Here is a 16,765-nt window from a genome sequence, read left to right as displayed (position 1 = left end):
ACCTTTTGAGAAACAACAGTGCCTAGAATATACGAGCCACCATCCCAGACGTTGCAAAGAAGGCATCTTTAAAGGTCAAGCCACACAGCTACGTCGCATGTGTGTTAAAAACCAAGACCACATAGATATACTTGATCACTTTGAAGAAACCCTATCAAACGGGAACCACCCAATGAGTGCCCTTCAGAAAGCCTACACCGATGCAACCAAACTTGACTGAGCCGAGATCCTCAAGCTCCACCCTAGGATCACAAAAACAATGCCTCTTCTTAATACTAAATTCTGAAACGCACTCCTAAAAGTGAACAGCCTCAATAAATGCTACCCTATTCTCACGAGCAACCCGAAACAAGATTTTCCCCGACCTGCCTAGAGTAGCCTTGAGATGCAACACTAATATTAAGGATATTCTTGTACGTGTCAAACTAAGGACAAAGACGAAGTTAGGAACCAGTCCCTGTGGCTCTACATGAAAACAGATTTAACCTACTACCAGAGTAAAAAGTACAGCATCAAATTACTCAAACAAGGTAACTTCGAGATTCACCTGCACATCAAGCAACGTAGTCTACTGTCTAGAATGTGCCACTTGTGGCAAATAATTCATAGGTGAGACTGGACAACAAATTCACAGAAGACTCAGCGGTCACCTCGGAGATACAAAACACAATTTACCTAAAGCAGCTGCCAGCCACTGCAATGAACATGTCAAATGTGACAAAGCAAGGCTCTATATACTACAAATAAATTTCCGCTTACATCACTAGAGGAAATACGCGGAATCATACCTCATACAGAAGTTTAAATGCCTACATCCGATGGGAAATTATTTAGCACATAGCAACTTAGAATCTTTAAAAGCTTTAAAGCTGTAACTTAAATTTGAAAGTCTCGTGTCATCAACCAAGCCACAAAACACATTGTGCCACCCGCTAACCTTAATTCTTAACCTCACATATTCCACCATTTCCAATTTTTACCTGCCTTCTACTCAATTTAATATACTCTTTCATATATTAACGGTTATATCAACTGTACGACACTTTTCCCATATATACCTGCCTCCGCCCGCTTTTACTCATGTCACCCTCCTATTTGTTATTCCGGTTTCAGTTCCCTCCTTTTTTGTCTGTTTTCTAACATATTTTTTGCACACGCTCACAAACACATTCCAAAGTCCCAGACACCAGGATACCTTTTTCTGCGCATCAGCCACACAGGATATCACCAGTTCTGTATACCGCCGTGAGGACACCTACCTTGAGCTACTGAGGCTAACATCCCTAAAAGGCCATGCCTCTCCCTTCCAGCTACTGCATGCATTGCATCCCAGACTCCTTGTCGCCATCTCGACTCCTTCAAAATTACCCGATGCATTGCTGCTAAGCTACTCAAGTCATTATTTCAACTGATGTTTTTGGGGTCTTTTTTGTTACTCGCGCACTGACCAGATGGACCGGCTCTTTTGAAGCGGCAGAAACATGCTGCCAACGTCACCCCTGAATGCTCCCTAACCGCTCACTTCCCCAACACCCTCCAACGCACTTCTTTCTCTTGTCTTTCTTTTTTCCCTCTTGGCACATTTTTTTTCTGCTTTTCTAGTTTCTTTTCTCGCTGCCTTCCCACTCTCATGGTCTTGTGCCCTCGTCTTAACAACCATGCTTACAGACGTCAGACAACAGCGCTCATTCTCTTTAACGTCTCTCCCTTTACAACCAGCTGCCACTGTCAACAACCGCACGTGAAGTCACTCTACAACCCCTTTAAAACTAACATGGCGAGGCTGACCAGGCCGCTTTTGACGAAGATAGCTCCTCCTATCGAAACGTTGGCCAGCCTTTCTGAGGCACGTCGTCCCTGTTTATAACCTTTATACCACAGTGTGCTAGTCCATCTGTCAGCTCATTTCTTGATTTCGGATGTTCTGCTTACTGAAATGTCTAATATATAGCCTATCAGCACTTTCGCCATACTTTCAGTATGGTATGGTGATCTCATTTTATTTAAGCATAAGAATGAGGAAAGAACTGCTGCACACGGAAAGCACCTCGTACATTAGTCGCATGTACGCTGTGACCTGGGTAGCTGATCTTGTTCTACGCAAAGCTTCCTAAAGTTTTCATGCCTGTCGTCGGCGCCAAAAAAAGCAAGGTGCTGGGAATCATGCCGAGTTTCAGCGCTTTCTGCCATCCTGGATTAGAATGCACGACTATACAGTGTGGCTGTAACTTGCCTTCTTCTGCTAAGATTCAATGTTTTATGGATCAAAGTAGAGGTAAGTCTTGTACTGGCATCAACACTCTGCCGCAGATTTCGTTTCCTACAGAAATATGTTTTTTTTAAAACAGACGAACATGAAAGATTTCTCTGTATTATGTTAAGAAGCTTATTTAGGCTTTTTTACATTGAAGATGTAGGTTAGCTCAGCAAAGTATCAATATGGAGATTGAAAAGTAGAACACAAAAAAATGGCGGATCCCATGCACTGTGAGAATCAATGTACACGAAACTTTGTACGCTGTTTGCTTTGATTGACAATAATTAACGGTGATGTTGGTGGCAAATCTGTAACTTTTTCAGCGTTTAGTTCAATACGAGAGTGGCGAGTTCATGTTAAGCATTACCTTGCGTGGACTACTTCTGTTTGTCTGCATAGTCCACAGAACACACAGGGAGATGTGTTTGCTTGAGGCGTTGTTGCGAATCATCGTTCATAATCTCTGAGAGGAAATTGAGCGTTGTCATTGCCTCACATGGCGCACCACATCATGGCAGAAGTATTAAACTTTATTTGAATTATGAGGATGTGCATACTTAAATTAGTTATTATAATTGTATGTATACAATGTATACATAAGTTGAGATTCCAGCTCAAAGCGCTGTCTTCAGGCTAAGGACGATTGTAATGTTTGCACTATCACAGCCCAGCGTCTGCATTTTTATCACATAGAAATTAAAACAAGCACAGCAAGTGCAATACCCACAAACTGTGAAATGCTGGCGCAGCAGCGCTATTCACGATGTGCAGTGGTGAGCGCCATCTGGTGATGTTGCAAGATATCCAGCGGCACGCACGACAAGACCATAGCAGCAGCAGCGCCCGTAATGTTGGGAAAAGAGGCAAAGAAAGCTTCACGTTAAAACATTGGTTTTCATCATTTGCAGCTAAATAAAGCTTGCAAGCCAACCATCATTACAGCTTTTACATAAACTGTTGTATGCCTATATAGCAAATGCTAAACTTACGATCTGCTTCCTCACCAACTGCACGAGCAACAAGTAATGCTAAAAAATGATGGAATGGACAAACCAGACAGCTTGCACCTTGCAGCTCTCCTACATGCGTTAGAGACAGTGCAGCAAAATTGTGGCTATCCCAATCTGACAGGAATTCGGGTGGTCGAAGAGCAGACAAATTATGCAAAATCACAAGCCAAATATCCACCCCATGAGGCTTTCAGTACAGCTGCCATGGGACTAAATTTTGCAGTTAAGCCAACCTCCCGTTGACAAGAGGCGTGGCTTTGGCAAAAAACATACAAACATCCCATGTAAATCTGCAAAACGATGCGATGCATGTGTTTGCATTGTCACTACAAATAAACCTGTGCTGGCTTGCGCACTGGGTAGCGTGTTAGTGTGCAACATTTGCTGCATTTTGTTATTTGAAACTTTTGTTGAATCGATCTTTCACTTGAAGTGATTGCAGAAGATTTCCTTCATTTACTTATTGCTACAAATCATTGCAAAAACAATTTGCTTCTATATTTATTGCACTCTTCTTTTATATTGCCTGGAGAAATACGGAAGTGACAATACAATGGGGCCACCAGCACCATCACTAGAGAGCCACCTTGCTTCTCTGCGGAAGCACCTTCTGAGATTTTTTTTACAGAAGCAGGTCGCCGGGGCAAGCGAGTGCAAATGTAAATACAGTATAAGTCCAGTGATGTTTTTTCAATAAAGTGTGATGATATTCTGCATAGTATGGTGCTTCACTGATTGATTCTTTAAGGAATGAAAATAGCCGCATACTTGGCCACATGTATATACAGACTTCACACGACTCAATTCAATTCATCACACAACTTGCCTTTGACGTGCTGTGCGCACGATGGTATCCAACCCAGTGCCCACCGCGCCAGCCAGCGCCCACCGTGCCCAGCAACCACTATGCCGACCAGCAACCACCATGCCGCCCAGCACCCACCGTGCCACCCGTCGCCCAGCAAGTCACCCATTACCATAATCGACCATGATGATGGATGATGGATTCCACTATGCCCAGCATCGGGCAAATTTTCAATAGGGGTGGTGCGATACACGCTAAAAAAATGAACATAAGTGAAAGGTGCATGACAAATACGTCAGTACTAAACGCAATAGTTCACAGACACATAAATAACAAAAAAAAAACGCTAGGAAACGCGAAAGCCTTTTCATGTACACACACATATAAAAATACAATATTTTTATATAATGCTCTCAAGACCAAAATGTAGACGAGCTTCTGATATATACATTAATATATTGCACGACGTTTATGACAGTCATGACAATCATGACAATCAAAAAAGGGTAATGGCAGAAACAATGACACTCAAAACACCTAAAATTAGAATAAAATGAAGATTGATTGATAGCCATACACATAAAAACCACAGCTTACTTATAAACCTGCACGAAAGTATATGAAATGCGTGACATATTCATTACTACTGAAAAAATGAAGAAGACATGGCAGAACAAAAATAACCTTGTAATAAAAACTTATACACATTATCACATTATTGTGCACATGGCCGCAACTTGTGTAACGGTTGCAAGGGGGAACAGAAGGTAGTCGGCTTTTGCAGAAGCACATAGAAAACATTCGCAGAAGGGCCTATCCCTCAATCAGACCAGGTAAAATGAGCCAACAACACGACTTTTCTTTCATCCCGAATGCAATGCGTAGCAGTAAATTTACGTTACGTAAGGCACTAAGTCGTACCTACTGGGCACTCCTTTATATAATGAACACGAACAGGAAAACTCTGCATTTAGGGCACTTGCAGTGCTCATGCTTTCCATAAGAAAAATAGCGTATCATGAGTACAAACACAAACATTATTTTTCAGCTGTTAGTACATTTGTAGAACGGGACACACAGAAAAATGCACTGAGGGTTGAATGGAAAGCTAAGTCACTGAAGTTGAAGAATGAGACTTGGCACAGAAAAACACAAGTACTAGACCAGGTGACAATGAGGAGGAACATCTATTTGTCAGCTTTCTCTACCGGTTAGAGGGAAGTGTAGCAGAATCAAGGTGCGACGACGTCCGGAGGCTCGTGGAGCCCACACATGGACAGGGCTACGTTCGTGTACATCCGCCTTCTGATGTCCTTGGTTATGAACGCTCCCCTGTTGTCTTTGGGTGCACTGAACAACCTTGCAGGGCTTGTTTTTGAGAAATTCGTGCACCAATGCACAATGCACGAGCGGTACGAGTCGTGAAACGGGTGAAACATCGCAGAGTCAAATCACACAACTATCGATGACCGCGACACTGACGTAACTACTGTTGGAATCGCACCGCTGGCACGAGTTGTTGGGGTCTCGGTGCTGACGCCCGTTATTGCCAATGGGTCGCAAGCCCCAAGGGTAGCGTTGGCCTGGCGGCCTGAGGCACTGGAAGCATTCGAAGGTCCCGGCAAAGCATGAGAAGACTGGTAACAGAACAACTTGTTTATTCTAACATAGCAAAAGAGCGGCCGGTCAGGTCGACCGAAGTGGAGAGACGGGAGAGCACGTAACTCAACAGTACAAATCGGAGCCTCTCTCCTGGCGTCCGGGGGCAGCTGCTCTTATACCCTCGGCGTCGCGGTCCAAAAGAGAAGGTCACGGGATGAAGGTCACGGGACGGCGCAGCAGGAGCCCACGACGGCGCGAGCGGTTGAGCCGAGAGACCTCCAGGCTCCTCATTCGGGGAACTCCGCTCCCCGGCTGCCGCGCTTTGACAAGCGAGGGCACACACACACACACGCACACACGAAGACACGTGGCACTGAAACACGCCTGGACACGCTTGGCGGGTAGGCGTCGCGGCGGCGTCGGACGGGCCAAAATGTCCGCCGCTTTGAACAAAGCCCCGGCGTCCGTTGCATCCGCGCCGGCATTACCGCGCGTTGTAGGCGAAACGTAACAGACCGCCCCGCCGGGGGAAGGAGATCCCGATGGTCAGGGGACTGCATCCGCTGTCCGGAGGGATGTCGCTCGATGATGCTCATAACCGAAGTTGGGCGTCCTTGGGCGTTTCTTGAGCGCAGCGCACAGAGAAGGCCTCGTTCTCACGTTCAGGTGCACACAGGACACTGCAAAGTGACTTCGGGAGAGTTGACATTTTTGTTCTCGTTTCCGGCAAGCGTTAGAACCACGCCAAAAGTCAACCGCTCAGTCAGCAAGCACGGCACAACCCTCACTAAGCCCTGCCAGGCTCTTCCCCCTTTTATACTGCTGCCTAGTTCCTTACAGTAGTTTAGCAGCACTCAGAACGCGTCCACAAATCGGAAAATTTGCACTAAAAAGCACATCATCACTTTGAAACACTACACAAAAGCAATAGGTTAAAAATCCTGCCTCAGGAAGAAAAACATCAGTAACAAGCAATCTTGAGGCTGATTCCCACGTTAGGGGCTTCGACTTAAGCCATCGGCGTTACCGTTGAGACTCCCCTTTTTGTAACGCACCTCAAAGGAATATTGTTGCAAAGCGAGGCTCCAGCAATTTCGGTTTGCGCAACGACTTCAAATCCATGGCTGCTCTGAATGCTGCTTTCTCTACTGCCTACTATTGTCTTGCCGCAAACTAACCCGGCAGCAACGACAACCCCAATTACCAGCTCTGTTTCTAACACTAACAAAAGCCTGGCAAAACTCAGAAGAAGAAAGTCCCGCACTCACCAAACCTCGCAGCCAAGACTTCAGCGCAGTCGTTCCGCTGCAGGCAACCAGTCATCACACAGGGCTCGTTGCGCTGCTCCCGGATGGTCGTTGTGCTGCTCAGCATACAGTCAACCGCATCTCTTCGCTGCTGGCCTCCGTTGTCGCGATCCCTCCGCTGGCAACCAGATGTTGGAATCGCACCGCTGGCACGAGTTGTTGGGGTCTCGGTGCTGACGCCCGTTATTGCCAATGGGTCGCAAGCCCCAAGGGTAGCGTTGGCCTGGCGGCCTGGGGCACTGGAAGCATTCGAAGGTCCCGGCAAAGCATGAGAAGACTGGTAACAGAACAACTTGTTTATTCTAACATAGCAAAAGAGCGGCCGGTCAGGTCGACCGAAGTGGAGAGACGGGAGAGCACGTAACTCAACAGTACAAATCGGAGCCTCTCTCCTGGCGTCCGGGGGCAGCTGCTCTTATACCCTCGGCGTCGCGGTCCAAAAGAGAAGGTCACGGGATGAAGGTCACGGGACGGCGCAGCAGGAGCCCACGACGGCGCGAGCGGCTGAGCCGAGAGACCTCCAGGCTCCTCATTCGGGGAACTCCGCTCCCCGGCTGCCGCGCTTTGACAAGCGAGGGCACACACACACACACGCACACACGAAGACACGTGGCACTGAAACACGCCTGGACACGCTTGGCGGGTAGGCGTCGCGGCGGCGTCGGACGGGCCAAAATGTCCGCCGCTTTGAACAAAGCCCCGGCGTCCGTTGCATCCGCGCCGGCATTACCGCGCGTTGTAGGCGAAACGTAACACTACCCACGCCGGTCAACGCACAGCAGCGCACGCTTCCCGATAACAGCAGATAACGTAACATCAAACGTCATGCAGCGGGCTAATCTGCCGGCGGGCCGCCAGGCGCACGCGGAGACAGTCGAAGGTGAGGTAGTTACGAGGGAGTCATGAGGGAGGGCAAGGGAAGAGGAGTAGGGGGGTGGGGGGCAGGGCTCGGGCACCTGGTCGGGCGTGCGACGATCTACGAGGCCATGTAAGGGAAACGGATTTTGGCTCAACCCTCCTCATAGATGGCGCCAATTACCTCTCCCAATGAAGCAGGAAGTTTCCGAAGCCCACGGAGGAAGGAAACTAAGGAGAGGCCCTGACGTCACTCTTTGTGAAGCTAAAGTGAAGCCGGAAGTTGGCGTTGCTCATGGCGTTGCTCCGCCTATCGGGCCAGGTCTCCTCTCTTGTTTACCTTTCTCGCGAAACCACGCCTCGCTGCGCGCAACCGTGCTGCCCGGACCCGCGTGCTCCGCAGCAATACTATGCGATCGTTAGCACGTTAGCATGATTCCGCCAAAGAGGACGAAATTTCCCGCGGACATTCCTTCGTCCGTAGCCATTGCCGTGGCGCGGTATATTGCGTACAGCGTTGCATGCGCGTTCATTTCACGAAATTTAGTTCCTCCTGTCCCACCTGGCCACAGCAGCATACGGTAGAGCATGGTCCAGATAACGCAGCCCAACAAAACACGGAGACCAACGCGAACCTGCCCGCACGGCGCCTCTATCACGGTACGAAACCTACGAAGGAACACGTGTGAGCGCCCAGAAATATAACAAAGCCGCCATTGTGGCCCGAAAGGTGTGGGCGCTAGAGCAAAGGTATAAAAAAACAACAAAAAAGAGGAGAACCTAGTACGTCATTTCCTCCAAACTTTTCTTCTAGCGCGCGGAGGGAGTAGGGCCTCTCCTCAGTTTCCTTCCTCCATGCCGAAGCCGGACGACGTGACTAGTAGCGTAGGCAATTGCGCGCCTCTCTTTCTTTCTTTATAATTGTTGACCGCGCTCCGCCTACGCAACTGCGCTCGCTCCGTCGGATGCGCCGCTCTTACCTCGCAGGTTGACGAGAGAGCACCTACGCCATCCTTAAAGCCAGCCATTATCTCTCCTCTTGCATTTACTTTATCTCCTACGGTGTTTTCTCGCACGTGCGCCTGCGGTTACTACTGAGTTTTCTATACCCAGGCGCGGACAGACGGATTTTCGTTGTGCCTAGCCATACAGAACTTCGCTTTAAATGTGGCACGCACGAAGGCGCCTCCATGTTGGTATGACAAATTTTTGTAATGGTACGTATATTGACGCGCGTGATTCTGTATTTTTCTTCGGTCGCCACTTTTCATCGACTAACAAACACTAAACATTATCGCTCGGCGTAAGACACGCCCGCATGTATCAGAAGTGTCTCCGGTGTTATCGACAGTTCTATCCGACGGTTGTTGTCACCAAAGCGAGCACCAGCGATTACACTGGAACCTCCTTGGAGCCCTAGCACGTGAGCCACTCATGAGATTTTCGACTATTGCCAAACTTGCTCAGCGCTATCGTTGTCCTTTAAGTTAACCTGTATACTATGAACAGGTCCGCCCAATAAAGAGTTAGTTTAACGCACAGTTTCTACACTGCGTCGTCTTCCATCGTCACTACAACGTGATACAATTCAAAACAATACGCACAAAGAAGCATTAACGCTTACCGCTTACGTATGGAATTCATCCAACGTTCACCCAGCCTATTTTTCAGAAAGATCGGTTGGCTATTTGGAAAATTTTGTTGGGAAACATGTGGTGCATGAAAGGACGGGTTTGAAGATGCCCGAATGAGATGGCGCCACCATACTGAGAAAGCCTCTCGATTGCGTTGACGGCGCGGCCCGTTGTCGCCTCTTGCGCGCCTTCACAGAGTAACAAGATGGCGGCGCCCTTGCAGTTGCCGATTTCGATGCATTGGCGCTGCGTGGAGCTTTTACTCCAGAGCTTTTCATATCAGCTGTATGGTTTAGACGCAGTTAGGCCTGAGACGCTACCGAGAACAGCAAAATTGCTTTAGGTTTTGCTCGGCAGATGGCACCACGAAGAAATGTGTGGAATGTGTGGCACCACATTGCACGTAAGAAATTAGTGTCATGGAAATATGTCTGGACTATAGGGGGTAAGGTGTTCGCACGTCAAAATGATCTGACTGACGTTCTGAGGATCGCTGATCATGGTGATCAGGAAAAAATGATTAGGTGAGGTCCGTTTCCTAAGATGAGCTGTCGCACCGCCATGAACTGCGAGCCAACTTGTGCTGGCTATAATGTTGAAGATTTCAAAACGAAGCTCGGCTCTCTAGAGAAAGGGCTCAGTGCTATTCATTTTAATGCTCGAAGTATCAAACACAAGGGTGACCATCTGAACTTGTTTTTTGCGGCCATAAAGCATAAATCAGATTTTTTGGTGTTTACAGAAACATGGCGAACACCCCATGAGGATCATCCGCGCTTTTACAATTACACTTATAATGGATTATTAAGGCGTCACTGCAAGGTGGGTGGCCTTGCTGTGTATGTAAATAAATTGTACAAACATTCTGTAATAGATGAATTTTGCGTAATAGATTCTAATGTGGAATGCATTACTGTATCTACTAGAAATGTAATGGTCGTTGCAATATACAGACCACCCATCGGTAACAAACGGCACTTCTTCGACTTCCTTGAAAATTTACTGTTTTATCCCGCTTCTACCGGATGCGTATTTATTATTATGGGTGACATAAATATTAACTTATTGTCTAACGATTCATGTGCAACGCAATTCAGTGATATCGTTGCATCATTTGTCTGCTGGAATTGCATATCTTTACCCTCAAGGGTAACTGTTGAAACAAGTAGTCTGCTAGACGTACGTATTACAAATCTGGTGTCTAACAACATTCTCTCTGGTGTCCTGTCCCATGACCTCAGCGATCATTTGCCAATCTTTTGCTTCCTGCCTGTCATTCACGGCACAGATGTGAAGGTCCAGTTATACAGAGTAATTAATGCTAACACGATGAGTATGTTCAAAACATTAGTCGAAACTTCACATTGGGATAGTGTGTACGATACAACTGACGTAAACAGAGCATATAATGCATTTATTAAACAGGTTTTTTGGTGCTACGACACTGCCTTTCCACTAAAGGAAACTAAAACTTGCAAAAGGTTTAAAAAGCCTTGGATGACTCAGAAACTATACAAAAGAATTAAAACGAAAAACCATTTGTATCAAAAGTTTGTCAAGAGCCGTGTTGCCTATACCCTCATTGAATTTAAAAAATACAGAAATAAACATAACCAGGATGTTAAAATGGCTAAATCTACTTACTATATTGACCGGTTTATCAAAGTACATTCTGACAGTAGAAAAGTTTCGCGTGAAATTGCCTTTTTAACTAATAAATGTAATCCGGACCCGCCCCTTACTATTATGACAGTCAATGGCGAACTTACAGGCTCTGATCTCGCAACCACTTTCAATGATTTTTTCATTAATCTTGCAGATTCTGTATGTACGTCATCAGTGCTAGACGTACTTTCTAATCTAATCACTCCGTTACAAAATTCTATTGCGCTTATGCCAACTACTACTCATGAAATAGCTTCATTAATACATAACTTAAAAAATAATGTTTCACCAGGGCATGATGGTATACTAGCGGCACCTTTGAAGCATGTATCTTCTTTATTATGTGACGTCTTGTGTTACATCGCATATCGTATGTTAGAAAGCGGAGTGTACCCAGATCAGCTGAAGATAGCACGTGTATGTCCAATTTACAAAAGTGGGCAAAGAATGACATATCGAATTATAGACCCATTTCTGTTCTACCCGTCTTATCAAAAGTTTTTGAAGGTGTCATTAATACTCGTCTCGACAATGTTTTCCATAAGTTCAATGTTATTACTTCCTCGCAGTATGGATTTCTGAAAAACAAATCAACAGAGCAGGCGCTTTTAAATATAAAAGAAAAAATTATTAAGAATATCGAAATGAAACAGTACACTCTTGGTCTTTTCTTAGATTTCCGAAAGGCATTCGATTGCGTGCATCACAACACCCTGCTACGCAATCTCAATAGTTATGGCATACGTGGTATTGCGTCTGACTTGCTAAAGAACTATTTATATTTAAATAACAGATTACAGTATGTTGAAGTTAATGGAATATCCTCAGAGAAATTGGCAATTCAGCATGGTGTTCCTCAAGGATCTATATTAGGACCATTATTGTTTTTAGTATACATAAATGATATCGCTAGCATATCCTAACAGCCTAATCTGGTCATGTACGCTGACGATACGAATATATTTTTTTCATCCCATTCCTTGTCCCAAATGCATATTTAAGGAAGCTACATAACTGGTTATTGACGAATAGGCTAAGCCTTAATTTATCAAAGACTAACTACATAATTTTTCATCTTATTAATACAGTAGAAAGTATCACTCTGAAAACTTTCTACGTACATACTGAATTAAAACGTGTTTCAAACCAAAAATTTCTTGGTGTTTGGCTCAATGAGAATCTTTCTTGGAATTTTCATACCACCAAATTAATGTCTGATTTAAGTAAAACAGTCGGATGTTTGTATAAGATATCTCATTTGTTCGCCCCTGGGTAAAGATATCCATGTATTACGCACTTCTGTACTCAAGGTTATCTTACTGTATCCTTGTATGGGGAACTACGACGTCCAGCAATTACCTTAAACTAATTTCAATTCAGAAACGCGCTATGCGTGCTATTGATGGGTTTCATGGCACATCTTCAGATGTACCTACGTCACCGCTATTTCAGAAATATGGCATCCTTAAAGTAAAAGAAGTGTACAACTTCTGTCTACTCAAGTAAATCCATCATCATAGATTGTTCTTTTCTTGTCCAGATAATTCCAGCAGCCGTTATGCATTTCGGACAAAACGTAAGCTTGTTCCTATCACACGCACCAATTATGGCAAGCAAACACTAAGCTAACAAATTCCCACGGTAATAAATAACTTTCCCTTTGAAACTGAACATTACCTTCCACAAAAATGTTTTAAATCTACAATTAAAAAATACCTATTGGAACAAACGGAATGACATATTTATTTAGTCGACATACTTTGTATTTATTTGTACTTATTTTACTACCTTTCAAATGTTTTTTCTATAACACACATGTTGTAAGCTGTGTGATATTGTTTTTGTGTTTTAGGACTGATATCTTTATGTTAGTAAAAAAAAGAAAAAACATTACGTATCTTTAAACCGCTCATACGTTAAGTTGTGTATTCAATTTATTCTTGTACAAATTTTGTACATGTTAACTTACTGCTTCATGCTTTTACAATGCTTGAGAAATTCATTGCGAATTTGTTGTGAAGTGCTCGTGCACAATGCCAGCTGTTTTACGGGTGAACGGGACCTTGTGAGGCTCTTGCCTTTTGTCTTGGCGCCCTCTTTTCGTTGAAAAGAAAATAAACTATCACTTTTACTTTCACATTTACCGTTGGCGGCATTGAAGGGATCTACACTGCCGACGACAATATGGTATACCTAGACGACTGCACTGAATACAAAACGCTTACCTCCTTGAGATTTGTTTACGAGTGTACGAAAGTACCTATACGGACAGCAATGTAAATTTATTGCTGGAATTTTTGCGTCCATGTGGTTGCTCCACGCGACATCGTCTGCCTCTTTAGTCGCTGTTGCTTGAATATAGAGTGCCGGTTGCTGCAAGCATACAAGGTGAATTATATTTACAGATGAGCTATGGTCTTTTTCTTTAATCTGGTGGAAAATTGCGCGGCATCGGCATTCGAACCACGGTCCTCTTGCATGTGAGGCGGTTGCTCTTTCTTTAAGGCACCGCTGCAGTGTGGCATAGGCAAGAAGCAGGAAGGAGGTAAATCGGTGGGGCAATATGCTGTAGGAATAGCAGGGGAGAGTTATTAGTAGAGTTTGCAGAACAGAATAATATGCGGACAATGAATACCTCCTTCCGCAAGCGGGATAACCGAAAGTGGCCGTGGAGGAGCCCGAATGGCCCGATTAGAAATGAAATAGACTTCATACTCTGGGCTAACCCTGACATCATACAAGATGTGGACGTGCTCGGCAAGGTGCGCTACAGTGACCATGGGATGGTAAGAACTCGAATTAGCCTAAGCTTGAGGAGATAACGGAAGAAACTGGTACAAAAGAAGCCGATCAATGAGTTAGCAGTAAGACGGAAAATAGAGAAATTCCGGATCAAGCTACACAACAGATATTCGGCTTTAACTCAGGATGAGGACCCTAGTGTTGAAGCAATGAACAACAATCTTATGGACATCATTAAGGAGTGTGCAATAGAAGTTCGTGGTAACTTCATTAGACAGGATACGAGTAAGCTATCACAGGAGACCAAAGATCTGATTAAGAAACGCTAATGTATGAAAGCCTCTCACCCAACAGCTAGAATAGAACTGGCAGAACTTCCGAAGTTAATCAACAAGCGTAAGACAGCTGACATAAGGAAGTACAACATGGATAGAATGTAAAATGGTCTCAGGAACGGAGTAAACCTAAAAGCAGTGAAGAAGAAACTAGGAATAGGTAAGAATCAGTTGTATATTTTAAGGGAAAAAGCCGGCAATATCATTAGTAATATGGATGAGATAGTTCAAGTGCCTGATGAGTTCTAAAGAGATTTATACAGTTCAAGTGGCACCCATGACAATAATGGAATACATAGTAGTCTAGAAGAATTTGAAATCCCTTAAGTAACGCCGGAAGATGTAAAGACAGCCTTGGCGATTATGCAAAGGTGGAATGCAGCTGCGGAAGATCAGGTAACAGCAGATTTGTTGAAGGATGGTGGGCAGATTGTGCAAGAAAAAGTGGCCACCCTGAATAGGCTATGCCTCATGACCTCGAGCGTACCGGAATCTTGTAAGAACGCCAACATAATCCTAACCCATAAGAAAGGGGACTCCAATCACTTGAAAAATTATGGACCGATCAGCTTACTGTCTGTTGCCTACAAAGTATTTGCTAAGGCAATCGCAAATAGAGTTATAAACACCTGAGACTTCTGTCAACCAAAGGATCGGGCAGGATTTCGTAAAGGATACTCAACAATAGACCATATTCACACTATCAATCAGGTGATAGAGAAATGTGCGGAATATAACCAACCGGTATATATAGCTTTCATTGATTACGAGAAAGCGTTTGATTGAGTCGAAACCTCAGCCGTCATGGAGGCTTACGGAATGAAGGTGTAGACGAGCCTTATGTAAATATACTGAAAGATATCTATAGTGGCTCCACAGGCACCCTAGTCCTTCATAAAGAAAGCAACAAAATCCCAATAAAGCGACGTGGGGCAACCCCGAAAATCGGCAACAGCGCCTCCTTAGACTTGGCGCTGGTTTACAATTCCGGCTTCCACTTCGGTTGTGGCGAGGCCAGGAAACACTCATTCATCGATTAAGGCTTGGTGTGGCATACACCCACCGATACTTTCACAACATTGGACAAGCAGGGGACCCTGACTGTAGCGTATGTCACACTCCCGAGACAATAGTTCACGTACTTTGCGTGTGCCCTCAATATGCGGCTGAACAAAGAACACTCAAATCTACTGTTCACTGCTGGGACTCCTGCCACTTTTAGGAAGAAAAGCTTTTGGGCGCATGGAGGAGTGTTGATTATTCCCAACGTGCCATAAAATCACTTTTGAAGTTTCTGAGTGAGACTGGTTTAAGCGATGGCCCCTAGAACCTGTGAGACGCGCAGTCAGTGCGAAATGTGTTTGCGCAATAAATTTTTGTGAAAAGATCACGTTTTGCGTGGACAAGATTACTCTTGCCTGCATTGCGTCTACAGCGCGCATCCGCATTTTGGACAACGAGTATCTCATTGTACCCTAACATATTCACCCGCCACCTTCCTTTCCCTGTATTTCCCACTTCCCTTTCCCAAGTGAGGAGCAGCAGGCTAGAGACACGCTCTCCAGGCCGACCTCTCCTCCTTTCTCTTCATTAAAATCTACTACTACTCTAAGAAAGAAAGGCGTCAGTCAGGAAGATACGATGTCTCCAATGCTATTCACATTATGTTTACAGGAGTTATTCAGAGACCAGGTTTGGGAAGAATTGGGGATAAGAGGTAATGGAGAATACCTTAGTAACTTGCGATTCGATGATGATATTGCCTTGCTTAGTAACTCAGGGGAACAATTGAAATGCATGCTCACGGACCTGGAAAGGCAAAGCAGAAAGGTGGGTCTAAAAATTAATCTGCAGAAAACAAAAGTAATCTTTACCAGTCTCGGAAGAGAACAGCAGTTTACGATAGGTAGCGAGACACTGGAAGTGGTAAGATAATACATCTACTTAGGGCAGGTAGTGACCGCGGGTCCTGACCATGAGACTGAAATAATCAGAAGAATAAGAATAGGCTGGGGTGCGTTCGGCAGCCATTCTCAGATCATGAACAGCAGGTTGCCATTATCCCTCAAGAGAAAGGTGCATATCAGCTGTGTCTTACCAGTACTCACCTACGGGGCAGAACCCTGGAGGCTTACGAAAAGATTTCTACTTAAATTGAGGACGACGCAACGAACTATGTAAATAATTATGGGTGTAACGTTAAGGCATAAGGAAAGAGCAGATTTGGGTGAGGGAACAAGCGCGAGTTTATGACAACGTAGTTGAAATCAAGAAAAGCAAATGCGCATGGGCAGGACATGTATAGAGGAGGGAAGATAACCGATGGTCATTAAGGGTTACGGGCTGGATTCCAAGATAATGGAAGCGGAGCAGGGGGCGGCAGAAAGTTAGGTGGGCGGATGAGATTATGAAGTTTGCAGGGACAACATGGCCACAATTAGCACATGACCGGGGTAGTTGGAGAAGTATGGGAGAGGCCGTTTCCCTTCAGTAGGCGTAACCGGGCTGATGATGATGATATGGTCTCGTTAATGAAATTGTTAGACACGCAAG

Source organism: Dermacentor andersoni, chromosome 10 (genome assembly GCF_023375885.2).
Source record: "Dermacentor andersoni chromosome 10, qqDerAnde1_hic_scaffold, whole genome shotgun sequence".
NCBI classification, from domain to species: domain Eukaryota; kingdom Metazoa; phylum Arthropoda; class Arachnida; order Ixodida; family Ixodidae; genus Dermacentor; species Dermacentor andersoni.
This window is presented reverse-complemented; position numbering follows the sequence as displayed.